Source organism: Euprymna scolopes, chromosome 17 (assembly GCF_053919585.1).
Source record: "Euprymna scolopes isolate OS-2025 chromosome 17, ASM5391958v1, whole genome shotgun sequence".
NCBI lineage: Eukaryota > Metazoa > Mollusca > Cephalopoda > Sepiida > Sepiolidae > Euprymna > Euprymna scolopes.
In genome coordinates, this window is record NC_136498.1 from 120,666,552 (window position 1) to 120,693,381 (window position 26,830).

Genomic DNA, 26,830 nt, shown 5'->3' on the forward strand with positions numbered 1-26,830 from the left:
TCTCGCTCCTAGACAAGGTTAAAAAAAGAGTCGCCAATCTGATAGGCCCTGAATTGGCATCTAAGCTTCAGCCTCTGTCCCATCGACGAAACGTTGCATCCCTCTGCTTGTTCTACAAGTATTTTAATGGTGAGTGCTCTGATGAACTGCAGACACTTGTGCCCCCACGTCGCAGACACCCTCGACAAACCCGACAGGCAGCTAAATCCCACCCCCACACAGTAGAGATCCCTAGATGCAAAAGATCCTTCTACTCCAGTAGTTTCTTCCCCAGAACCGCTAGACTCTGGAATTCCATTCCAGGATCATGCTTCCCTAACTGTACTGACATGCAGAAGTTCAAGTGCAACGTGAACCGACATCTTGCTGCCCAAATCCCTACATAGTGCCCCCGTAGTTGCTGACCCTGATAGTAGCCCCCTACACCTGAGTGGCAATGTGCCTTGTTTGGGGTGAAAATGTAATTAAAAAAAAAAAAAAAAAAAATACGATTTTCAAGAAATTTTCCATATTTTCAAAGATTTTTCAAGGTAATAATAGAAATAAGGCCATTTCTAGGCAAAAAGTCAAAATTCAAGGACTTTTCAAGCTTGTGCGAACCCTGAAAACTACTGAACTTAGAAAACTACTGAACTTAGAAAACTACTGAACTTAGAAAACTACTGAACTTAGAAAACTACTGAACTTAGAAAACTACTGAACTTAGAAAACTACTGAACTTAGAAAACTACTGAACTTAGAAAACTACTGAACTTAGAAAACTACTGAACTTAGAAAACTACTGAACTTAGAAAACTACTGAACTTAGAAAACTACTGAACTTAGAAAACTACTGAACTTAGAAAACTACTGAACTTAGAAAACTACTGAACTTAGAAAACTACTGAACTTAGAAAACTACTGAACTTAGAAAACTACTGAACTTAGAAAACTACTGAACTTAGAAAACTACTGAACTTAGAAAACTACTGAACTTAGAAAACTACTGAACTTAGAAAACTACTATATAGACATACATATCAAGTTCTCGAGTAATATGAAAAAAGACGTCCAAAAAGCACTTTTTTTTAGCTCTAAAAGTCCCAGAGGGATGTGAACCTGAATTTTGTCAGGGTCACCCATACTGAATTTATATTAACAATGGCCTCCACATTTTGGCGAAGTTTCAGGAAAATCTAATGGATGGATCAAACACTATGGTGTAAAAAGTGTAATTTTTGGCCATTTTATTTTTTTTATACCTCTTTTGAGCGCCTGGGGATGCCAAATCCTAATGTAAATGGATAACGGTGCAGTTTCAGGCCTTAACACGTATATTTGAGTTGACCAACGTGAAAAACCACTAGATAGTCAAACATATCAAGTTTTTGTTGAGTAATATGAAAAAAGAGCCACAAAAAGAGGCATTTTTAGCATTGAAAGTCCCCGGGGACGTAAACCAGAATTTTGCCAGGGTCAGCCATACTGGATTTATATTAAGAACAATGGGCTCCACATTTTGGCTGTTTGTAAAAAATCTAATGGATGGATCAAAAGTTATGGGGCAAAATGTGTCATTTTCGGCTATTTTGGGGCATTTTTTACCTCCTTTGAGCCCCTGGGGGCGCAACGGGAATTTTTGTAAAAAAAGGTTTTTACTGTGCACATCTATTTAACGAAATACAATTTGTGGCAAAATTTCAGGAAAACTAATGGACGGTTATCTGGCAATAATCCGGACTAATGGACGCAGAGACTCCACTGAAAACATAGGTCCCTCTCCGATAAATTATGAAACCAAAAAATCAATTATAAAGTGATATTCTCCGGAAGGTTCAATCCTCAGTGTCGATGACCGGAAAATATAATTGCGAATTACTTTGGACCTGTACCCAGTCATGGCTGACAGAACGAGAGTATGCTACCTCCATGAAGTAAATAAATGGTTCTGTTTGAAAATTTGTCCAGATTCCCCGAGTTTGACAGAAACATCCTCAAGTTCGACAAGATACACCTGAAGAAGGTCGGAGGTTACATTGACTGAAAGATCATGAAAATCACACTCAAGATGAGAACAGTAGTTTGATGAATCCAAATAATACAAATAATGAATCCACATCTCAAAAATTCAAAAACGTTGACATGGGTAGTCATTAAAAAAAAATTTTTTTAGCAAATTTTATGCTGAAAATCATTACACACATGCATATATGGCAGGCTTTTTTTATGCTACACTTGATTCAACGACATTTAAGTTTCTAAAACATTTAAAATTTTACCTACTTAAATCATGGAGTGGGTTCAGTTTACCATGTCAGTTTAACGTAAATTAATACCATGCACAAGACTATGTGACCTCATATCATTACATCAAGCGTACATAACCAACTGACCTCTTTGCATCTAAACAGTTAAGTTTTATCAATTTTTTTTATTTTTTTATTTTAACATCTAGGGTGCTTAGATACAATTTTCTTTTTTTTCTTTTTTTTTTTTTTTTTTGAATATTACTACCACCACTACTGTGTGTCGCTTGTTTCCTCGGGTTCAAGGGTTCGATTTTGGTCAAATGGCTTCTCTCCACTCAATTCAATTCATTGCAAATGCTTCTGTTAACCTATGTTGTTTCAAGTCCTACTGCATGTTATCGGCTCCAGGGACATCAAAGTTAATGAAATAATAATTTTAAAAAATAGAAAAGAAAAAAAAGGGGGAAAAAAAAAGAAAAAAGATAGAAAACGAAAGAAAAAAGATACAATGAAAAAAAAAGAGAAAAGAAAAAAAGAATGAAAAAAGAAAAAAGAATGAAAAAAGAAAAAAGAAAAAAGAATGAAAAAAGAAAAAAAGAAAAAGAAATCGATTTGGGAATCTTAAGATGACCCCCTGGTATAAATGTGGTATTATGGTGATTGGGAATTCTAGCTCGGAACATGAGAGAAAACATAGGTAAAGTGACAAAGATGACCATAGAACCCAACCTCATACACTCTTGAATGGCCTTGTGCCTAACTTATCTTTCGATCATTGTAAATTTTCGAAAATAAACTTTTCAAGGTTAATGATATTGTGGATGCATCTAAAATTAAACGTTTATGCTTTCCCATTCATACCTGTTTTAATATTACACTTCATATTTGCTGTTTTCTTTCAATGAAGGAGAAATCCTTCTAAACCGAGGCAATTTACATTCCTCCCAATAGACATAAAAACAACATTACCTAACCCAAAAAATATTTCTTGTTTTACTAGTAGGAAAATCCAATGTTGTCCAGGACTGAATGAGGATCAATGAACATTACTGATTTTGAATATTTTTATTGTCACTGAAATCGGTGAAATCACCCATTTTTCAATCAAATTGATTGAGTGCCTGCTCTATTCAGAAACCCACCATGGTGCACCTGAAGAAAGCTTCACATGTCTCCCCTTAGTAACTTAGTCCTCAAAACATTGTAGTCTACATTGCACTGTAGAGAAACTATTGTTGATTTTAAAAAAGTATTTTATTTAATGGCTTGAACTTGAGTTTAAAATGCAAAAGTACAACATCATGGTTTAATTGTGCTGTAAACAGGAACATTCATTCTGAACACGTCCCTGTCTTATCAAAGAATCTACGGTTGATTTTATCTACCTTCAATATACTTTTGCTGTTAGGCTGTTTAAGGATGTTAACTTTTGCCAAAATCAGACTGCTTCTTTAAGTGGATTTTTTTTCGATTATTGATACTTATTGGAGGCATTCTGATACAAAACCTACCAAAGAACATTTCCAGACACATGAAGTACATTTGACTGAAATAAAAATCGGCCTAGTTGTTTCGGAGTTCATAAAGAACAAACAAAAATACAGAAAGTGCCTTTTTTTTTTTTATATATAAGTAGAGATAACAATTCGATTCAATTAATAGCCAAACACTGTTGTGCAAATTAACTAGAACTTTCAAGTTTACATTTCAAATAAAATATTTTTGAAAAACCGGCATAGTTTAACAAAAAAAAAAAGAAAAAAAAAAGAAGATTACTGTTCTCATCTTGAGTGTTATTTCCACAACGTTTTGGTTGATCTAACATCCGACCTTCTTTATGTGTGTATTGTTGCATTCGAAAACCTTTGTCAAATACGAGAACTTTTCTACAAGGACCCATGGCATAACAAGTAAAGTACTTGGTAAAATTCACTCTTCCAGAGGTTGAAAGTTCAATACTCAATGCAGGCGGCACTTAAAATATAATTGCGAGTTGTTTAGGACTTCTATCCAGTCATGGCTGATGGAACAAGAGCATGCTACCTACCACTGTGGATTAAAACAGTTTCATTTGAAATTTAGTGCAAATTTTTGAGTCTGATAGAAAGATTCCCAAGTTCGACAAGATACATCTGAAGAAGGTCTTAGGTTACATTGACCGAAACGTTGTGAAAATAAAACTCAAGATGAGAACAGTAGTCCGAAGAATCAAAAAAAAAACAGCATAATAAAATGGAAGTAAAAACACTCCTGAACAACGCCGGGTAAGTACAACTAGTTATATTATAAACTGCTTGACCTGATAGAAATGCTGGATCAGTTTAGTGACAAAAAAGAAAAAAGACTGAATCTACTGGTATTGATTGATTCAATGTTTATTTTACTGTTGAACATGAAAAATCTCATTCTGGTCAAACAGGTTTTTTCATTTTTCTAATAACAGTATGTAATCAACCTCATTGTTTATGAGGACAAAGTGAACAGAAGTCTATGTATATGGAGTGAAAACTGGCTTTGAATTTAGTGCTAGTCAGACCTGGGGAGAACAGTGAGAGCTCAATTTGCACAATAGGGAGTAGAAATTGGGAGGAAGTGTCCTTTGAAACAGGATATTAGGAGAGGAGGTTCTTTCTTTTTTTATAGTAGATGTATTTAAGAGGAAAATCCTGAGGCATAGGGTTAGTTTTTGATATAAACGGTAAAAACTAAAAAATGCAAGAACAGAGGCTGCAGAGTATTGGTTCTAATACACTGAGAACAAAGATCAAAGTCAGGAATTAATATATGTGGTATTCACTTTGTGATTTTATGTTTTAGTGTGTTTTGAATGTTATGGTAGTTATGATTATGAGAAAGCTCTTTATCTACATATGACATTATTAAAACTTTTATATAACTTATAAGTGATTAGTGCAGGGGAGACAACTAGTAATATTAGATAGATCAATGCATTTAGAAGTGATGACCACTTTTTAATAATTATAATACAGAGTAGAATGATAAAATTATCGCCTTTGTAAAGACTACATGATTCCATTTCCGTTTAATGATAACAGGTTTTATTTTATTTTATTTTTTTTTTTTTGCAGATCATCTACTAATTGGACAGTTGTGTACAAATCCCAAGAGCGATAGGAGCCTTCTGTCATGTCTGAAAGTGACACAATGTTCAACGAGCAAGATCGGAGATGTGTTGCTGTACAACTCATGCTCTTTACCGATCCAAGTTATAACAACAGGACCATTGCCAACACCCTCATAATACATCACTGGATTGCCATGAATAACAGAGACGTGCCCAGGGTGATGAAAACAAAGTTTCCGGCCATGGTTATGGTCTTTGGTGTGGTTTCAAGTGAGGGCCACATCATACCACCTCATATCTTCAAAGTCGGCTTGAAAGTCAACACCAAAGTGTACCTGGATGTGCTGAAGAGTGTGGTGATCCCCTGGTACAATCAGGTTGCTGCTGAACTCAGCGCTAGCCCACAACATCAAAGAGATCCAGGCTTGGCTTTAGAAGGAGTGCTACGACTTTGTACCCTTCTCTCACTGGCCCTCCTCCTCACCTGACCTAAACCTTCTGGACTACTTTGTTTGGTCATACGTTGAGAATACCACCAACATGACCTCGCACAACACCAAAGTTAGCCTGATCACCACCATCCGCAAGGTATTCACCAAGCTTCCACCAGCACTTGTGGAAAAGGCACTCCCCCAGTTCTGGCAGCTACGTTGAATAGATGTCAGCTCTACTACATAATCAATTGATTTTTTTCAATAAAAGTTTTAAAAATAAAACTGTAGTGTTGTTTTCTTGAGTGCAACAACTTTATCGTTTCACCCTGTAGTTGTAGAACAGTTGAGAAAGCAGGTCTAGTTCACAGGGGAAGGCCAAGGAAACAGGAGAGGAAGTGATGAAAATGGACTGGAGAGAAAGAGAGAGAGATATAAAGACCTGGCCAAAGATAGTTGTGGAAGTCAATTTCTTAAAGCCAGCCAAGACATGCCAACATTAAACTGATGGTGATGGTGTTGATGATGGTGACTAAACTGTATCATTTTCGAGTGAAAGTGAACACATTTCTTGCATAATAAGAATCTGAAAGTTTGACACACAAACATATGCCTTCATGTCTATGAACAATTACTTTAGCTTGTTTTCGTTTTTTTTTTTTTTTTTTTTTTTAAAGGATTACCTATTCAAAACGGTCTAAAACCACCTGTTTTTTCAGAGGCAACATTTTACCGAAGAGAGACGGGGGAGGTAATTAAAAGAAACAAAAGATAACTGACAAAACACGACCAAAGTTTGCGTAGATAAAAATACAGTTTCGAAACGAAATTGTTTGCCTTTAAAATTTGAGCGAAAGGTGATAAATTTCCTCTTAGTAATCAATAATAATGTTTAGTCACCGGTCACGCCAATACTGAATGTGATACAATGTCGACCTAATATGATGAGCCTTGCTGTCCCCAAAAATAAACCAGAGGGGCCAGTTGTCATTCTCTTCTAAGGCCACATTAGCTGGTACAAACGTGTTGGTTAGGGTTAACTGAAGACCTAGGTGACAACAATTAAGCACGACTTGACCATACTATCAGGCCCACAAGTGATTGGGAATGTCTGTGGGTTTTGTGGCAATGGATTTTACAATGATTGGATATGTGATCTATTATATAAAAGGCAACATGCATGTTAGTGTGTGTGTGTGTGTATGTGCAATAAACACTGACAAAATTGGTATTGTTAGAAAGATCGATCTCTCAGTCGACAAATATCCAAAAATTGGCCAAAAACGTTAATTCTTTGACTGGGCTTTTTTTTTTTGCAAGGAGGGGTCAGTTTTTGCACCAACATTTTTGCAAATTATTCATGCCTAGCGATCTCAACATATGTTTAAAAGACATTATTTCAAAGGCCCATGATGTCATAAGTACACTATGGCCGAAATGGCTAACACATTTGCTTTTTTTTCATCTCCTTTTTCCTCTTTCGCGTTACAGGTTCAAGCCTGGCTACAGCGGCTAATTTTTTTTTTTTTTTGAGCTGGAGGTTGGTTGCTCAATAGCCTTACTATACCACCTTGACACCTGGGCAACGCTGGGTACTCCAGCTAATGATTTATAAAAGTCGTAGTTTACGCAAGTTGGACAAAGTCGAAGGCTTAGAGCAGATAGGGAAATGAATTGGATCAACTCGACAGTAGATATGGACGTTAGCGTGTAGAGGGTTGTTTCCCACGATGGTGTCATATACACAATACGGCATAATCGCATTGACACACCGGTTCTCATCAGATCACCGAAGTTAAGCAACGTTGAGCCTGGTTAGTATCAGATGGGTGACCATTTGGGAATTCTAGGTGCTGTATGTGGTCTCTGTTTATCTCTGCATTTGTTTTTTATACTTGTGAGCAATTGCACTCCCCCTGCAGTCGTCAATGCATAAAAGACGACATGACCAGAAAATGAAACAAAATCCACAGCACACAACATTGGGGTTGGTGGTTGTTGTCAAGTAAAGCACAGTGGATAAAGTATTTGGTAAATTCAGTTGTAATTCACATTTTTCTGGAGGATTTCTACTCAGTCATAGCTGATGGAACAAGAGCATGCTACCCCCGTGGATTAAATAAAGGCTTAATTTGTAATTGTGTGCAGATTCTCGAGCTTGGCAGAAAACTTCTCAGAGTTTAAACAAGATAGACCTGAAGAAGGTCAGAGGTTACATCAACCGAAACGTTGCAAAAATAACACTCAAGATGAGAATAGTCGTCTAAAGAATTAAAACAAAACAGAATATTTTAGACAAGATTGACATTCTTGCTATCAGAAACAAGTTTTTTCATGTTAAATCTAGGAATTATTATTCAATTTTATTGGCATTTTTTTGTTTTTGTTCTCTTAAAATGTTTTTATGAAGCTCGAAAGCGAACATACACACGATTTGAATGTGTTAATTGCTTTTTTTTTATGTTGTTAAGACAAAAGTTTTATTTTGAAAGCGCATCATCCTAGAATGCATGAAGTTCAGCACTGAAAAGATGCACTATAATCCTTGGATTTAAAAAACCCGTTATTTTATTAATTAACATTTTTGTAAGATGTGCTCATTCAATCTGCACATTTGAAAATTGAATTCTAAACCAAGCTTATAAAAAAAAAAAAATATATATATATATATATACTTTTTTTTTTTTTTTAAATAACATTAAAAGTCTCAATTCAATCCAACCCAAATTGTAACCACGTATTTAAATTTTACCACAACTGACACACTAATATTCATAAAGTTTAATTTCTAGATACAATTTTTAAAAAAAAAAAAAGAAAAAAAAGGCTTAAGTGTTACAGATAGACATAGGAAAAAATCTCACAAGGTTCAAGGATATAAAATTTTACTTTATTTTTTAAATAAAAAAAAAATATATATATATATATATATATATATATAAAAGATCAAATTTCAAATCTAACATCTTCATTGATCAAACTATCTTTTTTTTCTTCTTTTAACTGGGTCAACAAGAACAAATATCAAACTTTGATTCTGATAAAACAAAACCGATTATGACTGAGATAAAGAGGTCGGCTGAAAGAGAACAATGGTTTGGAATATCAATGTACGGCCATTGTTCATTGGTCTTGATTTCACAAAAAATATTTTAACCTTATAAACACAACAGGCCATATCTGATACACTAGTTGTGCAGAAGTTACCAGGAATCATCAATAGAGTTGACTTATCTTAAAAAAAAAATACCTCGCACTGATCTGGCCACAGTACCAGCCAATCCAATGACAAAAGGGGCCCATGATAAAATGGAACCCCATATATCAAATGAAAATCTAACAAAGTAACAAACATTATATTAGTATCTCTTCTGTCCTCGTTTGTAGGAGGAAAAGTATTTCTAGACAATTTTTTTGTCCCAAATCCTGGGTGCCCTTCATGGGGGAAGATGAATTTTTCCTACTAAACCAAACTTGTATCACACCCAGCCCTCGTGAGAAGATGTTAAATAGAAACCGTTTTAGTACTGAAAAGAAATAACACAAATACACAATGCATGAAACGAAATAGAAGTGAAATTAAGATGTGAAAAGAGGGCTCAAGTCGAGGTTGCGCCTAATTTTTTTTACACAAAAAAAAATTTGTATGTGTGCATGAGAAACACCCTAAATTGGCACAGAGCAGACACCCTCAAACCCTCGTGCGGCACAGAGCAGGCACCCTACAGTCCTCCTGTGGCAGAGAGCAGGCACCTTCAAACCCTCGTGTGGTACAGAGCAGGCACCCTCAAACCCTCGTGTGGCACAGAACAGGTACCATCAAACCATTGTGTGGCACAAAGTAGGCACCTTCAAACCATCGTGTGGCACAAAGTAGGTACCATCAAACCCTCGTGTGGCACAGAGTAGGTACCCTAAACCCTAATGTGGCACAGAGCCGAACATGGAACTAATTAAACACACCAGCAAATGTAATTTGAGTGTGTGTGTGTGTGTGTGCAAATAAGTTATTGTGTGCGAAAGTAAAAGCATTCCAGGAAATGACAAAACATTCCTCCCGAAAACGTGTGGTTCATTTTTTTTTTTTTTTTTTTTTTTTTCTTTTTAGAGAAAAACCCCTTCTGGATAATATACCGGAATTATTTACTGCATAAATTAAGAACTTGCTGGACAGGTTGATGGAGGTGAGAAAGAGAAGAAGAAAAAAAGTAAAGAAAAACCAGACATTTAATTGCATTTTGTTTTCTTTTTTAGATTGCATTGTTCGTGTTGCTCTCCAACCCTACTGCATAGCACCTGACAACAGAAAAGTGCTGAAAGGTTTGCACAACACAAATGGTTGTCATTTCTATTGGCATCTGCCCCCACCCCCAACCAAACAAGAGGTCACCTAGAAAAATAAAAGAAAAAAAGACACTTGACAGAGTTGGGAGGTGGGACAGGCGTCGGGTACTGTTTACAAGACCGACTGAAGCATAATTTGGCAGTAATGGAGGGAGCGAAATAATGTAAAGAGAAACGGTCAAGACAAACATCACATGATTAATAATAATCTGAAATCAACCGGTCATCGTCAGCAAGTATCTGATTGGCACAGATCACAACAAATAACCTAGGAGTATTGTGTTCACTTGAAATCAACCCTCGGCTTGCAAGGTAACTAAGATCGGTAATAACAATACAAGCCACAACAGATTTTATTCCAAACAACATTTTGATGGTTTCAGAATTATTCAATAATTTCCCTTGGATCAGATCCAAGTTATCACCCCTGATCCATTACTAGCTAATAAAGAATGCACTCTCCTATTTCTGTAGAAAAAAAATTTCTTATGTGCGAATTTCTAGTTTGAATGCTTACGTCCAATGGGCTGCCAATCTGGGCAGGTCTTTCACTAATACAAGTTTAAGTAGCTTTAGACTTCTTTGATTCTGGTTGCAGGATCAGGCATCCAGAATATCGTTGTAAAGTCTCTTCTCTCTATAACGGTTTATCGGTGTGACATACATAATCATGTTTGTTCAAGTTCTACAAAGATGCATGCTACTAATAAATATATACACTGGCTTGTTAACAGTCGTTTTGGCAATCAAACACAGAGATAGTCTTATAACAAAACGTTTTATTTCATTATTATTTTACCTGTCAGTGGTCGTAGTATGTCAAGCAAGAGTAGTGAAAGATGGAGGTTGAGTTTTTTCAATTGATAATTCATCACCTATCAAAGTCTGGGGGCACTTAAAGAGATGAGTAGTTGGACAATGATCACAAAAGGATTGGAAACAATAAGGAGGATGGGCAAAAGAGGATAACTCAACAAGTATTTGTTTACATTATACTTGAAAACAACTATGCTGTAGTTGGTTGGGAAGCAATCACATGATATTTTATTCCACGGAGAAAGAAAGCTGGTTCATGAGGTTTTTGGACTGAACGAGAGAAAAGGGAAATCATTTTTTTTTTTTTTTTAATTTACTATTTTTTTTTTACAAGAAAGTCACCACTTATCAAGGCCTGAAGACCACTCAAGGGTAAGGATTAATGAGTGTACGATGATTGCGCAGTAATTGTTAATGGTGGAAATTGGATAAAATTTGATCATTTAAGGGCATAACAAGAACTCGTTTACATTAGACTTGAAGACTATTATATTGTAGTTAGCCAGAAATCAGGCCAGCAGAACAAAGTTCCACAGGCGGGCAATTCTATGTAAGAAGCTTTGTACACGAAAATTGCATTTAGATTCAGGCACAGATAGAAAGTGGGGGGAATTGTTGATGGTGGTTATAGCTAGTCGAGTGTTTTTAATGAAACTTTGGCAATGAGGGACCATATATTGGAACTCAAATGAGCACTTGCTATAAAAATAACAATAGAGGTAGAGTTCTTGCTATGAATATTTTATGGGGGGGGGGGGTCAGGTATTTGAGCTCAGTCCATGAACATAGGCTAGCCATATATCCCCTGTATGAAAAAGGCTGTAGGGACAAGAGATCATTCTTCCATTAGATAGCAGTATTTTGGCTTATACAGATAGAAGATTATGTCGGGAGGGAGATATTTTCTGGAGCGGTAGAGAAATCCAACCATTTTTCCAACAACTTTAGAAACAGATTTCATGCAAGTCATCAATTTTAGTTTTACATTGCATTATGTGTTAGCCACAATAACAAAATGGCAACCACCTGTTTGAAAAGAAACCCAATCAGATGGTCGCTATGAAAGCATAGAAATAGAATATCAAATATTGCAACACTTCATGATTAATAGTTTGAATTTGGTATTTCACATTTTAATTGGTGCATGCTGTGTTACTTATCTATTAAATATTTCATAAGTGTAACCAATTTACCTAAAATTACAGCAGTACAGAATTTGATATACTAACACATACCCCTCCTCGTCCGTTTTTTTTTTTTTTTTTTTTTTTTTTTACTCGCGATGCACAAGAGTTGGTAAAAATAAAATTATCACCATCATTATGTTTGGTTTAACATCCATTTTACATGCTGGTATGTGTTGCAAGGCTTTTAAAAATTGACTCCAAAATTAACCTATCTCTGACGAGATCTTTATTTATCCCTCTTTTTCTCAACACCATTCTGTCATCTTTTTCTTCCCCATCCCGCTTGTCAACTGAACTTCTAAATACCCTAATTGTTTTACATCCGCTAATCCAAGAACTCTAATCCATTCTTTCAACATAAGTATCCAATCAAAGTTTCCTTTTCTGCACACATCTTCCTATGCAGTCCAGGTCTGTAACTGACTTAGAAAGGTTCTAAGTCAACTACAGACCTGACTAGGTCATCTTGTCTGAGGAGGCCCACAAAGTCAAAATTATGAGATTGGACCTAGTTTGTGTTGGCTTTTTTCTTTTTACCCTTATATATGAGTTTGTATTAATCCAAATGAACAATGCAATACGTAGTTATGAATTCAGTAACTGGCTTGTAATGTATACGAGGAATGGCCAAGATGTACTCTTATTACTGTAAGCTAGCATTTTTCATATTTGGATTCTTTCGACTACGGTTCTCATCTTGCGTGTTATTTTCACAACGTTTAGCCAATGTAACCTCTTACCTTCTTCACGTCTATCTTGTTGAACTCTGGAATCTGCATGGAATTTTGAATAGAACCCTTTATTTAATCCACAGAGATAGCATGTTCTTGTTCCATCAGCCATGAATCGATAGAAGTCTTTATTCTTAACTGCATTTTAAGTGTCGCCTGCACTGAGAATTGAACCTCCAACCCCCAGAAAAGTAACTTTACAAAAACCTGTGGCATAATGGATCAAGTACTTTGATTAAAATTCAGTTGTAAAGTTACTCTTTTGGAGGTTGAAGGTTCAATCCTCAGTGTAGGCAACACTCAAAATACAACTGCGAATTACTTAGGAATGAGAACATGTTACCACTGTGGGTTAAATAAAGGGTTCTTTATGAAATCCTGTGCATATTCCAAAGTTCGACAGAAAGATGTGAACAGTAGTCCAAATAATCAAAATAATCAATCCTCATCTCAAAAATTCAGAAAGGCTAGCATTTCTGTTTTTGATATGCTATTGGGAATAGTTCATTGTATAAGGAAAGAGGTGTCAGTATTTAATGGAATATGCAAAACAGATTAAGAAAACATATAAAAAAAAAAAAAAAGGCCATCAGGAAGACTGGTATAATATTCCAAAATCAATAAGATTGTATCCCAACCCCTTTTTGCAGGTGGAAATTTAGGTTATATTGAATTTAGTCTAGTTTAAGGAGTGGTAAGGGAAGCTATCTTGTAGCTTGGATATCACAGCCACTAAGCAAGACAATTTCTCACATTCTTGTCTGGCTTGATTTAAGACTAAGCAAACATTAAGTAGTACCTGCTGGTAAATCACAAACCCACCTGGCTCGGGTGAAGTTTGAGTACATCAGGGAATGGACAATTGATGCTACAAGCATTGCAATGTCATTTTCAAGTTCAGTGAAAGCAATAAAAATCAAAAGATTTACCATTGTGTACAGTGCTGGGTAGGTGCACTATAATTCACCAAAAGTGCATATAAATGTGTGCATGCGTATAGGGGAGGGTAGAAATCAGGTAGAGTTCGGGCGAATTTCAAGAAACGAAGTTTTAAAGAATGCAGTTCATTCCAAGCTTCATTAACTATGAGCATGAAAAAAAAAATGTTTCTGAAAATCATGTGTTCTGATTTTGTATGCTTGTCCACACGTGTTAGACAAGATGGTTCATATTTGGCAGATTCAATATATATATATATATATATATATATTCATATTCCTGTGGAAATATATATTTTTTAATTATATTTCACCTTTTATTTATACCAATCCTTAATTTATGAAGCTCAATATAATTACAGAGCATATAAGAATGAAAAACGTCTATATTCCAAATTTCATGATGTTGACCATCTTACAATTTATTCCTTTAATTATGTTGATATTCACAATTCTAAACAGCACCTGTTCCGTAGCACAAAATCAATCATTTGATTGATATAATTAAATGAATGATTTTGTGATACAAAACAATGTATGCAATGAATGTCAACGTAATTAAAGGAATAAATTTTTAGATGGTCAACATCATAAAAATTGGATTATAGACTTTTGCCATTTATTTGTTTATATATATATATATATATATATATATATATATATATATATATATATATATATATATATATACACACACACACACACTTTTAATTTCCTTTAAAATCCGGAACATATTTTTCGAACAAAATTACAAAATGGCTGTAAATCCCCATGATCAAATTTGAATCCTAATTAATATATTTGAATCCTTATATATATATATATATATATATATATATATACATACTCTTGTAATTTTTTTTTTCATGTCTTGATATTCATATTAAAAACCCTTTTTCTATTTATTTAAAAAGAAAAAACAATTTTGTTATATATGCGTCGTGGAATTGCATTCATCTGCAAAAAAATCTAGTTAATTTGCATATTTTTTTAAACATTCATTTTAATTCCCTAATGGCTTTGATGGCATATATATATATATATATATATATATATATATTCAGCCAAAACAAGGCATATTGCCACTTGGATGTACGAGGTACCTTCAATAAGTTTCCAGACTTTTTTGCACAGGCATTTAAAATTGTTGTAGACTCTGGAAAATTCAGTATGTTATTGCTATACATACTATGAAATGACTGGCCAAATTTTATGATTTCAGATTCAAATGAACAGCTACAATAGGAATTGGAATACATCCTACGTAAGCCTGATTGTCACAGTTGATGAATTTCAAAAATGCAATCGAGATGTGAGAACACTTTAGGAGAATGCTATGCAATAAAATTCTGTTCTAAACTTGGAAAAAATGCCAAAGAAATGTATGGAATGCTTCAGACTGCTTTTGGACCACCTTGCATGAATTCAGCATCAACTTTTGAGTGGCAGAAGAGATTCAAGGAAAGCAGGGAGTCTGTGACAGATGACAAGAGATGTGGGAGGAGTAAAGAAGTTAGAACACCAGAATTGATTGGCCAAATAAAGAATTTCATGGATAAGGCGTGTCTATACAATCAATAAGTGCACAGTTTGATGTCAGTGTGGAAACTGTACACACAGTTGTTCGTGAGGAACTTACGATGCAGAAGATTTGCGCAAAGTTTGTCCCAAGGGTGCTCAAAAAAGACCAAGAGGTGATGACAGCAAGGAGATAGTCGAACTGATCAATTCAGTTCCTTATGCTCTGGTGACCTGCAATGAAAGCTGGATCTACTGCTATGACCAAAAGACAATTCCCAATGGAAGCATGCCGGCTCTCCCAGACCCAAGAAGGACACACAGAGCAAATCCACTCAGAAACTTTTTTTTAACAGCCTGGGCATGATCTACATGCACTGGGTTTCCACTGGACAGTCAACAAGGAATACTATGTTGAGGTTTTAAGGGAGTTCAGGAAGAGATCCAGTTGGAAGAGGCCAGCGCTCTTCAAATCAGGTCAGTGGCATTTCCACCAAGACAATGCACCAGTCCACAACTTCATCCTTGTCACAGACTATTTGACCAAGACGGGCATCAAGACAGTTTCTCACCCTTCCTATAGCCCAGACCTTGCTAACTGACTTTTCGTTATTCCCTAAGCTCAAGGAAAAGTTTAGAGGCTGTCATAATAAGACAATTGAGGAGATGAAAGAGGGTCATTGACACGCTCAAACAAACTATGGGACCTTCCAGAAGTTGTCGGAATGGTACAAGTGCATTGCAGCCGGAGGAGATTATTTTAAAGGGGGCTATTTTGAAGAGTTTCATGTGTGTACTATCAACAAAATTGCATACACAAAAAAAGTCTGGAAACTTATTGAAGACACTTTATAAGTGGCTACTATTTGGGAACATGTTCAACAGGGGATTGTGGGGAGTTGAGTAGTCAGAGGTCTGTTCACATTACATTTGAACTTCTGCATATCAGAACAGTCAGCGAAGCAGAAAGGGAATTCCAAAGTCTAGTAGTTTGAGGGAAGAAATGCTGTCCTATCAAGATGAGAGCAGTAATACAAAGAAAACAAATAATATGGACATTTGTTTCTGTTTTAATATCCAACAGGTACAGACTCCTATCACAGCATCATTTATTCAAATCTATTTTATATTATAAACCTAACCCTCTTGTTACAGCTGGCTTGGTATTATTATGTGACCGGACGTGTGCGGCCTGACAAATCACTGACTCCCAACGCTGTGTATCATACATTTTTTTCGTTCGACTATTCCTCTTTTGGCCGGATCGTCATTTTCTCGCTGGCGACTGTCGATGGGAATACAGGTGGTTTCACAAAAGTAGAAATATAATAAGTCGTGGAACAAAGAAAGGAAAATCACAAACGCCAATGGTTCACATATAATTGACTGTTGGACTTGTGTGTGTCTTCTCCCCGTTCTATCTATGTTACGTTCGTCTGTCAGTCACAATTCGTCTCTATTTCTGATTCACAGTAAACTCTAAAAACCCACCCCACCCCGGCTACCGGAAGCTGCCCTTCCCTGTTTTATCTGTAGGTTTCTATTGTCATTGTCAACTCTAAAAAGATCGATCTAAAAATACCTACAGATTCATTGTTTACTACTTCCTATCTATTGTTGATTGTAGGACATTTCCTATTTCTTTGTCTATTGCCCCTTCCCTCTCAGCACTTAGTGACTCAAGTCCACCTCAGGTCCACTTTATAGTATCACAATTAGACTGGGTTAGTTTTCAGGAGTGATGAAGGTTTTTTTTTGGGGGGGGGTTAATTACATTTTCACCCAAAAAAAAGGCACAGTGCCACTTTGATGTAGGGGGCTACTATCAGGGACATAAACTGTAGGGATACTATGTATGGAGATGAGCAGCAAGATGTCTGTTCATGTTACACTTGAACTTCTGCATGCCAGTACACTTGGGGAAGCAGGAACCCAGAAGGGAATTCCAAAGTCTAGCAGTTCTGGGGAAGAAACTATTAGAGTAGAAGGTTTTCTTACATCTAGGGATTTCTACTGAGAAGGGGTGGGACTTTGCTGCTTGTCAGGTTTGTCGAGGATATTTACATTGAGGGGGTACAAGTGCTTGTAGTTCATTGGAGCATTATGTTAATTGGACCATCCATAGCTATAAGAACCTGATTGTTATAAATCTGTGTTGGCACAATGGTGGTAAAGTGCTGTTGATTGGTTGATAAAATATAACCGAGCAGCGAATCAAATTATTGGTGTAAGAGGCAACCAAGCAGAATGAGATATGAATAACAAAATGGTTTTATTGTTTTGTAAACGGCCTTCCAAAAAAAAGTTTGAGGTAGGATTCATTGTTGGTAGAAAAGCTGTTACAATATGCAGAGATGGAAGGGGTTAAAGAGAGAGAGGGGGTGATAGGAGGAGTATAGATTAAGAAGGTATAGATTGAGAAGGAACATATAGAGAGAGAGCAGAGAAAGAAAGATACATGCACACAATATACACAGATAGAAAGAGAGAGAGAGGGAGAAAAATACAGACACAGAACGAAACAAAGACAGAGACACAATGACAAAGAGAGAAAAAAAGACGAAGGCACTAAAAGAGAGAGAGAGAGAGAAAGAAAGAAAGAAAGAGAAAGATAAATTAATCCCATCTGAATGGATCCAATGATAGCCACCAATTTCAAGCTTCATTGGGTGAAACATCTTTTCTTTTTATGTCATTCACTATGTGTGTTTGTGAGAGATAAAAACGAAGCTGAATAATTTACAAAAAAATAAACTGGGGGGGGTCTCTTTTCTGCTATTAATAATGCATCAAATACTTTCTTTAATGCAACGACATTACAAGCATTCACAAGAATCAGACTTTTATAGACACGAATGGCTTAAACTGAGTTCTCTCCCTTTTAACTATGAGCATAAAAAAAGAAAAGAAAATGTCAAGAAACTATCAGATGAAGAAACGGAGATGAAATAAAAAATAAAAAAAATATTCGAAGATTTTTTTTTTTTTTTTTTTTAATTTATAACAATGCAATTTGTAATCCCCTCTTCGGGTGAAATAAAAATATAGGAGATATGACTTTTGGAATGCTCCTCATATGTTAATGTGATTTAGTTTTTGCTTACAAAATTAAGTTAAAAAAAAAAAAAAAGCACACGATATTTTATTTTAATTCAATAACTTTGTTAAATATACTGACAGACACATTTCAGAGGATAGATTTTTCCTCAATCCGTTGAAGATTATCAGGCGTACAGCATATTCCGCATGGTTACACACATATTTCACAACATTTAATTATACTTCAGCGTCGTGCGTAAACGTTTCTATAGTGATGACTAGCGACAAGATTCCAAATATCATCAAATGAAAAATGTCTATTCAAAAAGATTGAATAAAAATTCTTGCACTGAATAAAATTATAAGAAAAAACGAAATTGTCACGAAATCCATTTCAGACAACAAAATGTCTCTTGAATTGGAATTTATCAAATCTGGTCTCATAAAGAATGGATATCTGGAAGTATATCGTTGCCCGTTTCAAAACGAAAATTAAGTTTATTAGAAACTAGTGAATGTACCCAGTGTTAGTTGGGTATCAAATATGTTGGACATCTATCATACTAAATGAGAGTTAATCACTGTTTATTTTCCTTGGAACTTTTTTCTAATTTAATAACACAAAATACTTGCTAAAATAGACTTTAGTTCTGGGATTGAGTTAGGTTTGAAAAATAAAAAAAAATTCTGTTTGAATTGCAATTGCTTTACTGAGCTGCAATATATAATTAAGTAAACGAGTTATTCGTCTCTTGTTACCAAAGACAATGTAATTTTATTATTATTCATTTTCATTTGAAACAAGGTTTATTGCCACTTGGAAGTAAGGGGCTACTATTTGGAATGGTGTCTAGCAGAAGAATGGGGGGGGGAGCAGCGAGATGTTTGTTCACATTACATTTAAACCTGCATATTAGTACAGTCAGAGAGCAGGAACCAGAGGGGGAATTCCAAAATCCAGCAATCTGAGGGAAGAAACTATTAGAGTAGAAGGCATTTAGGAACCTCAACAGTGAAGGGGGTGGGATTTTGCTGCTTGTCAGGAGCATGTACATCGAAGGCGCACAGGTGCAATGAATTCACTAAGAGCACATTTACATTATAAAACAGGCACAGGGATGCAACATTGCAATGATGGGACAGGGGTTGGAGCTTGGCTAATAGTGTGGGACCTATTAGATTTGAGACTCTTTTTTGAACCCTGTGTAAGAGTGAGAAACTAGTGGTAGATGCATCAACCCAGATGTAGCAATGATACTCCATGCATGGGTGAATTGTGGCTTTGTAAAGATATAAGATGATCTCTTGTGGGAGTAATTTTCTTGCATGGTAGAGGGAGCCCACCTTCTTTGCAGCAGCCTTGGAAACATCTTTAATGTATTTGTTCCAATTAAGGTTGCCTGTGAATGTTAGGGTGAAGAGTTTGAAAGATGTGTGCTCGATAGAGTGTTATTCGTCATGGTAATCTATGACTGAAAAGGGTTTTTGTAGTTGTTAAAAGAAAGGAGTTCAATCTTAGTAGCATTAAATATTACCATCCACTTAACGGTCCTATTCCACTACTAACTAAAGATCATTTTCTAGCATTTCTGCAATTGCCTTGGATATTTGTACATTCGTTTTACTCTATTATAGAGTGTAGTGTTATCAGCAAATATACCCATCTCATAAAAGCCAAGTACGTCCAAGGATGGAGTACTGCTGCCATATCTGGGAAGGAGCTGCTAAAAACAGCCTATCCTGCCTTGACAGAGTACAAAATAGACTTCGTGGCTTAGTCGGGGATGCCCTTTTCTATTCCTTGCAACCTCTCTCCCACAGAAGAGACGTTGTGAGCCTGTCTCTGTTTTATTATTTCCATGGCAAGTGCTCGTCTGAGTTCCAATCTCTGCCCCCCCTCACCAATCTTTTACAAAAAACACCAGTCTAGCTAAATCCACTATCAAAAACTTTCCCCACTCTTTATCTATGCCTAAATCAAAACAGATTCCATGAACAAAGCTTCTTTCTTAGAACTGCATGCCTGTGGAACTCTGTTCCGTCTGCCTGCTTCCCTCCTGACTACAATTTGGATGTCTTCAAGTCCAACCTAAACAAATTCCTGATGAACCGCCCCCTTAAGTACACTCTAAAATATCCACACTAACTTACTGTACCTACAATAACCCTTATCCATGAGTGGCTTCCGGGCCTTGATAAGTGGTGACCACCTTGTAAAAAAAAAAAAAAAAAAAAAAAAAGACAATTTTATTTGGGAGGTTGTTTATGAATATCAGGAATGATAAAGGTCCAAGGATTGACCTTTGGAGCATATCTGCATTGGCCATACAGCCATCGAGGACAATTTGGATTTTTCTCTTATCCAGGAAGAATCTAATTATGTTGAGTATTTCTCCAGAAATACCAAACATCATTGTGTTAAAATATGTTCTACTGGTATTTTGTTTAATTTTCGGTTTTTGAACGATTATCAAAAGTTCTTGTGCATGGCTCATGAGTAGCCATGTTTTTTTTTTCTATTTGAAATTTAAATAACCATAATGCATTGCATGCCACGTAAACAAGACTTTTTTTTTTTCAATTGTTTAAAAATTAATTTTTTTAAATCTTGTTTTATGTTTACATTAAATCATTATTTTATTCATAATTTATGCAAAAAACTTTAAATTCTTGACATTTAAAATTATTAATGTATTTGGTGGTATTTATAAAAGACTAGAGTGGGTGTGCAGCGTTGCCGGGTGTTTGGAGGTGTGTATGTGTGTTGGGAGGGGGGGGGGTCCAAACAAAATGGGCGAAGTAATAACCCTGTTTTAAAAAAAAAAAAAAAACGTTGCCCGGGTGTTTGGAAGTGTAAAAGAAAAAAAAAAAGCAAAGTTTTAATAGAGAGGTAGGCTCGAACCCGAAGCCTTGAGGCTAAGGAGGAAAAAACAGTGTGACACGTTACCCCGACACTAAAGAGACAGAGAAGTGAGAACTGACGAAATTAAACGTTTAAAAAAAACAGCAGGTGGTTAAACTAACGTCAACATTTTCTAGGCAAACATCAAGCCATAGTCGTAGTAGTAGTAGTAGAAAAGGAAAAATGAAGGAACGATTTTTTGCTACCCCTACCTGTAGAAAAGTGACCCGTTGAGGGTGAAGGAATCAATGTTTTTAGCCAATTTTTCGATATTTGTTGTCGGAAGGTTCGAGCTTCAAAATGATATTGATCTGCCGAAAATCCGTCGCTTCTGTCGAAACATTTGCGAGACATACAAACACACACGCTAACACACATTTTGCCTTTTATATATAGATAAAAAAAAAAAAAAATTCAATATATCTAACTAGCCAACTCTGGGTAAATACAGCTAATAAGTAATAAATAAATTCAAACAATAGAGTTGAGAAAGAAAAAAAATAGCTTCCGAAAATAAACTATAAATTAATCACTATGGCTATGACAAGTGCATATTCTTTTCATTGTTTTGACTCTCGAGTATATATCCGACACAGTTAATCAACCGAGAACCACATCACTCTACAATGAAAAGAATATGCTGTTGTCCTAGCCCTATTAATCACTTCAAAAAGGAAATCATAAAAAAAAATAACTCCGACCACAAATACATAAATAGAGCAAGTCACATGATCTGAACAACAAGAGGTAAGAAACTATTTTTACCATGCACTGTTGACTAAATATCAACAAATTTTAGATCTGCATAAGCTCTATTATAGATATTGAGAACTCTCTCCTAATAACATGACAACAGATACAATTATTATAGCAATTCGAGCTTTCTCGAGCACTATGGTGAAACAGTGTCTGTAGATGACTACATACATGTTGGAAAAATAATAGGAACACCTTGCATTATAACAGTCAAAATCTTGTTTGTTTTTTGGTTTATTATTAATGTTTTTAATGTTTTTTAGGTTTATTATTAATATTGTTTAATGTTTTTTGGGTTTATTAATATTGTTTAATGTTTTTTAGGTTTATTAGTGTTTACTTTTTTTTGGGGGGGGGTATTATTAGTGTTTAATGTTTTTTTGGTTTATTATTAGTGTTTTTTGTTTATTATTAGTGTTTTTGTTTATTATTAGTGTTTTTTTGTTTATTATTAGTGTTTTTTGTTTATTATTAGTGTTTTTTGTTTATTATTAGTGTTTTTTGTTTATTATTAGTGTTTTTTGTTTATTATTAGTGTTTTTTGTTTATTATTAGTGTTTTTTGTTTATTATTAGTGTTTTTTTTGTTTATTATTAGTATTTTTTTCGTTTATTATTAGTGTTTTTTTCGTTTATTATTAGTGTTTTTTGTTTATTATTAGTGTTTTTTGTTTATTATTAGTGTTTTTGTTTATTATTAGTGTTTTTTGTTTATTATTAGTGTTTTTTGTTTATTAGTGTTTTTTTCGTTTATTATTAGTGTTTTTGTTTATTATTAGTGTTTTTTTGTTTATTATTAGTGTTTTTTCGTTTATTATTAGTGTTTTTTGTTTATTATTAGTGTTTTTTGTTTATTATTAGTGTTTTTTTGTTTATTATTAGTGTTTTTTTGTTTATTATTAGTGTTTTTTCGTTTATTATTAGTGTTTTTTTGTTTATTATTAGTGTTTTTTCGTTTATTATTAGTGTTTTTTTCGTTTATTATTAGTGTTTTTTTCGTTTATTATTAGTGTTTTTTTCGTTTATTATTAGTGTTTTTTCGTTTATTATTAGTGTTTTTTTCGTTTATTATTAGTGTTTTTTTTGTTTATTATTAGTGTTTTTTCGTTTATTATTAGTGTTTTTTCGTTTATTATTAGTGTTTAATTTTTTTTTGTTCATTATTAGTGTTTAATGTTTTATTTTCGTTAAATATTAGTGTTGTTTAATGTTTTTTGGCTAAAATTATTTCTTTTCAGATATTCTAAGAAAAAAAAAATTCATTAAATGTTTGATTATTGAATTTCCAAAGAAGTTAAAATTGTTGGTTCTCATCATATGACAAGCTCTAATGTAATAAAAAAAAAGTCAAAATTGGAAAACAAAATTACTGCAAAATTTATTGTCTTCCTGAAGAGCTCACTTTTCACAGAAACTGATTGCCAAGAACTGCACCATGTTAAAAATCAGAAAGCCATTACTTTAAACTACAGAATTTTTTTTTTTTACATTGCCACCGTCAAGAGATTTGCTAATCCTATGCGATATAACTGTAAGGACATCTGCTGTAGATCTAGCAGAACGGAAACCATATTGAGTGTCACTAAGAAGGTTATTTTTGTTGAGATGTTTGATTACTTCTGTATTTAACACAGAATTGGTGAAAGATTGTTATTTCTTTGGATGAGTCATTCTTTTAACTTATTTCCGACCATCGGCCAATTACATATGAAGGCAGTCAAAAGAAGCATTCAATCCAAATTGACTTCTTCCAACCGTTAAATATGGAATACCTGTGATAATTATTCAGAAAATATTTCATCCATTTTGAAATAGTTAATTTGCTGTTCATTTTTTTTAATTTATTTTCTCAACTATATTGTTTAAATTCATGGGGTTGGGGGGAATTATTTTATGTGTGGAGATTAGCATATGGTGGTTTGTTTTGTGTTTTTATTAAATATGAACATTTTAAACAAAAAGTGACATGCATATGATAAACATAATATACTATGAACTTTTAAATACAAACAAAGAAAACAATATACATACACTAAATGAATATGGTTGCATTTTAAATTTTCTAACAACCTGATTGTGGTCAATGTACATTGATGAAGCTTTTATGATATTTTGTATATCATGAAAATATATATTTTTTAAATAGGCGAAAACAATTGTTTGATGATAAAGTGTTTTGGGATGCAAAAAAAATGGAATGTTTTCTGCATAACTACCGTATATTAAATTAAGGGCTCTATTGGGCTACTAGATGAACCTTTGTGTGAACTTAATATATATTATTTTCACAAAATCAAGACAACAAAGGTTGGATTGATAGCAACAAGTAGTGTATTTTCATTGTTCGTTACAAATGTTTTGCGACCATTCGGATAATTTCAAACATTATATCGTTTGAAAATATTCACAAGAATGGCGTCTCTTCAGACGTTGAAGAAAAAACACTTTTTTAATGAACAATATGGAATCCATTTCCCTTTTAAGGAAAATTATGTGATAAAAGATTTACCTACATTTCTTCTTTCAGAGGTTTTTCCATTTTCAACATCTGAAGAGAGGCCGTTCTTGTGAATATTTTCAAACGATATAAAGTTTGAAATTGTCCGAATGGTCACAAAACATTTGTAACAAACAATGAAAATACACTACTTGTTGCTATCAATCCAACCTTTGTTGTCTCCATTTTGTGAAAAAATATGAATGTTCGATTACAAAAACTGGTAATTTTGAAGCTTACAAATTAAGTCACCTTATATTGACTTAAAATTTATTGGTATATGAACGATTCCCGAATTCTCAATTATATAAACATAAAATTCGGAATATTATAAGATATATATATATATATATATATATATATATATATTAGTAAACAATTCCAGTACCACAAGTATATTTATATAACATTCATATTATTTTATGGGTTGTATAGTACGCCTTACACATGTTTCATTGAATGGTATAGTTTGACTAAACAACTCATCAGAGATCCATATAAATCCATAAGAAAAATATTTTTTTATTGAGCTCAAGTAAATGTAGCAATTTTAAAAATAACTTAAATAAATCCATCAAAAGTATATATCTTTTACTATCAAAACGTTTTATATATATATATATAAAATTATATTATAAGCTCCCGCTTGGTTGAGCTTTTTTCTTCTCTCCAGATATGTTTGAAAAGGAACACATTCCTGTCTGCCAAAAATATCCCTATTCCTACCCAACAAGAATATATCCACAAATTTGTTCTCGCTTTGAACACTTTCTTAAAAAATATAAGGTGGAAGGCTTATCACCATGACTTAAGCATTAAAAATAAACTTAAAGCGCCTATTTTCTCTGAAGACCAACCTCACACAGAAATCTTAACAAATGAACTCCCTATCAACTCTCATAGAGAACAAAAGAAAATCGAAAGAATTGCTGCCAAATTTTACGGATTAAAAATCACTGCCCACCCCAAATACAACCCTTACCTTGAGGAGTTTGAGAATTCCATGTTAAATTTAGTAAAAAAAAAAAATTAAATTTAAGAAACAAAAACGCGATTATAATCCGGTTACTCGAAAAATAAATAATTTTGCCAAGAAAATTAAAAAGAATAAACATATATTCGTCCCTGCTGATAAGACAAAAAATTATTATAAACTTGAATATCCTACATATAAAAGACTTTTGTATAAAGAACTTAATAAATCTTATAAAACAGTCCCTTATAAGACTTTATATTCCATTGATTCTGAAGCTAAACATTTACTGATTTCTATGAATATTCATAACTTCACTGAAATAATTTCTCCGGGTACCCCTAGATTCACCCTCAAGGATCATAAACCTAATTTCTATGACAACCCCTTCATCAGATTGATCTGCCCATCTAACTGACTTAGGTGCTGTAAGCAAAAACATCTCAGAGAGAATCATCCCTTCTATTAAAGAAAAAATAAGTTTCCCTCTTTGGCTAAATTCAGATTCCGTAATTAATTGGTTTATCTCCCTTAAAAATAAACACCTCCTTAACTTTATAACCTTTGACATCCAAAATTATTATCAATCAATCTCTCCGATTCTTTTAAATAAGGCTCTAATCTTTGCTAAAAGAAATTCTGACTTAACTAATTTAGAAATTAAATTAATTCTCCTAGTGAGAAAGTCCCTTATACAATTTAACAATAAGTTTTGGACTAGAAAGGACACCCTAATAATTTTGACATCTTGATGGATGCTTCCGACTCTGCAGAAGTTACCAATTTAGTGGGACTCTTCTTACTGAAAGAACTTAAATACCACTTTAAACATATCCAAGGGGGCCTTTATAGAGATGATGCCCTTTTTACTACAACAGCCAGGCCAAGAGAGTACAACAATACAATTAAAAAATTACTTAACTTCTTCAATAACTTTGACCTTTCTATAATTATCGAACCAAACAAAAACACTTCAAAATTTCTAGACGTTACACTTAATCTTAACACCGAAACTCACAGTCCCTATCATAAACCCAACTTTACACTTTTATACGTCCATAAATCTTCTAACCACCCCAATTATAAAATCTATAGTACCATCCATCTCTAGAAGAATTTCTGCTCTTTCTGCTGATAAAAAACTTTTAATCAAAATGCTACTTTCTTCAATAATTGCCTTAAGGAATTCAGGACACCAGGAAAAGATTAAATACAACCATTATGCCCATCCTGCTGGCCGCCTTAAATCTGTAATCATACACAATATGACTCGCAAGAAACCAGTTCAAATCACAAGATCTGCCGCTATCAATAACAATGAACCAGTCTAATATATAATCCAAACCAAAATACTAATCGTAATACCTCTAACCCACCCAGTCCCAT

At 34.2% G+C, this 26,830-nt stretch overlaps 1 protein-coding gene and 1 pseudogene across 7 annotated transcripts in view; one reads left to right on the top strand and one right to left on the bottom strand.

Moving 5' to 3' along the window:
- Nucleotides 1-26,830, bottom strand: part of LOC145296942 (brefeldin A-inhibited guanine nucleotide-exchange protein 1-like) — a 259,000-nt gene that overhangs the window by 149,725 nt on the left and 82,445 nt on the right. The window lies entirely within an intron of this gene.
- Nucleotides 7,490-7,606, top strand: LOC145297408 (5S ribosomal RNA; annotated as a pseudogene).